General features: G+C 40.5%; 1 long non-coding RNA gene across 1 annotated transcript; it reads right to left on the minus strand.

Annotated features, from left to right (window-relative positions):
- Positions 1–132: 132 nt before the first annotated feature.
- Positions 133–1,957, minus strand: LOC109199386 (uncharacterized). Its single transcript, XR_002059793.2, has 3 exons — positions 1,833–1,957; positions 504–712; positions 133–153 (listed from the first exon to the last, which is right to left on the minus strand). It is a non-coding gene; the product is annotated as an uncharacterized LOC109199386 (long non-coding RNA).
- Positions 1,958–2,359: the final 402 nt, after the last annotated feature.

Raw genomic sequence — 2,359 nt, forward strand, 5'->3', positions numbered from 1 at the left:
GACCAAAACAGGTGTGACACATCTTATAGATCTATAGCGATCCACACATGGGCTAGCAGATAGTGATACCTGAGCTGTACTTGGAGGTTTTGATTTCCAACAGTGTTTCTCTCCAGACACTGTACCAGGGGGTGCTAGCTTTAACACAGTCATCTAGTAGGTTGAAGCACAGAGTAAGCATAGAGTACAGTTACGCTTTGATGTACTTTTTTCATTACTGAGCTGTAAAGTCGACATATAAACGACACCTAAGAGAAGTGAGCTCTGAGACACATCTACAGTTATTTCTAATCATAAAGCCAACTACCATAACCTGAACAGTTACACACACAACACTGCATCTAAGCTCATAAGCAATATCAAAATTGAAAATTTGAAATTGATTACTTATTGTCCTTAACTGACTATCCAGCCAATTATAGTTGATTACATAATAATGATTAAATATATTTTTGTATTGTTAACATTTTATCAGCACCTTCCAATCAAGTACTAGTCCTTACCACTGAAATTGAGCTCATAATCTCCTGCCATAACCACATTAGTCACAGCACTTTCTTGGGGCTGGCAGGATAACACCACATCACTGAGTAGCTGACGCTGAGCAGGGCTCGGAGATGTAGATGTTGTTGTTGGACTTGTCATTAAATTGTTGACACAGATACGCAGGTTTTCACAACCTGCAGTTGATTGTTGGGATCTCGGATGTGACCTAAAGGAAAAAAAGAGTAATTCACAGCATGGCAATCAAACAGTACCAGAAATATACATAAAATGTCACTGATGGAGAAGTGTCCCCTTTATAAGAAATATGCATAAATGGAATGCAGCGCAAAATCTCTCAACCGTAGCAAACAGGTAAAAAGCAATAGCACTAAATAAATACCGAATTGAAGTCAATAGCTCGTTGCTGCTTAACTGACAAATCGATATCCCACAAGATTACCTGAACTGATGCTATATTTAGATTAAAAGTGTTGCTTTATATTTTGTGTGACATGTATAATTTGGAAGCACTAATTTCAGAGTAGTGCAATGTGAAAATTTATCAAAAGTTATTACTACAGCAATGATTACTAAGGTATATCAAAGACAGCCTTATACGTTTCCATGAATCTCTCTTCCACTGTTTGCTGCAGAAAAACTTCCTGGTAATTGCCTGTCTCCTGGAATCTCCTCCTGCCCTTGAGACTGTGCTAAAGACACAGCAAACCTGGTAATGGCACGTAACTGATTGTTGACTGTGAAAAACTCAATGAGGCATATCTTTAATATTTACTCAGCTATACAATTTAACTGCTATCGTACAGTTTTACGTATTTTACGTTACCCAAGTGTGAAATCAAACAAAATGTATATATCCTATAGATTTCGTTTATACATTAGTAAGAATGTTAATGTAAGTCAAAAACTCATAATATGTAGCTTACACACATTTAGCTGCATCTTCGCTTGGCTTTACTGTACTGAACATGACAACTAACACAACTGCTGCGTGCTCCAAGTGTCTGTTAGCTTGTTTACTATGTGCTGGTCTAATAAGCCACCACCAACAGAACTGTTCAGTTGCTGACTGAACGCTATCCTAGAAGACCAAATGCTAATTTGTCCAGCTCGGTCACTTTGCACTCGCATGTCAACAAGCAGGCGCATAGCTGCTTAATCACGAGCCAAACTGCTAAGCGTCTGCTAGCGAGGAGCTAACGACAGTCATAGCCCCGCGAGCAGCACAACATCTTTCCTCATTATTTTCCTAAGCACCTTTTCCTCATTTTTACCAGCTACGAAGCTGAAAACAGGACGGAGGGTGTGTTTTGAATAGCTGTTCATACCTTCAGACGTAAGTCTGCAGAAAGGCCTCAGCAGCTCCGCAAAATTTAGGTTGTTTTTGCGAGTCACTCTCTCAGCTTCTTCACTGCACAAGACGGCCACCATCGGACAAACGAGTCCTGAACGAACTCCTGTACAGACTGGACACACTGGCCATGTCGAAGCAGAGTCAAAACTATTTAACACAATGAACGGAGTCAAGTGTACTATCAAGAAAGCCGGCTATAGCATTACTTTAGAAACTCCTATGTCAGAAGACCGCAGCCATGTTGAATACGCCAGCCTTCTTCCTGTGAAGGCCGACAGTCAGGTGATGCTGGAATACGTCACTTCCTTTTCCGTTCCATTTGTTCGGTAGCGATCTAGACCCTGCTCTAGAACTTCCAGAGCCTGAAGTTCTGGCCGGGTAGCCAGACTTGATGCAGAAAAACGTTGAACACTGTCCAATTTCCCGAGTTTTATCTATGATTTATGTACCATCATGCGGTTAGCAAATCATCGATATACTTATTAAACCATTACAACCCTG

This window comes from Oreochromis niloticus, unplaced genomic scaffold, assembly GCF_001858045.2.
Source record: "Oreochromis niloticus isolate F11D_XX unplaced genomic scaffold, O_niloticus_UMD_NMBU tig00000931_pilon, whole genome shotgun sequence".
NCBI lineage: Eukaryota > Metazoa > Chordata > Actinopteri > Cichliformes > Cichlidae > Oreochromis > Oreochromis niloticus.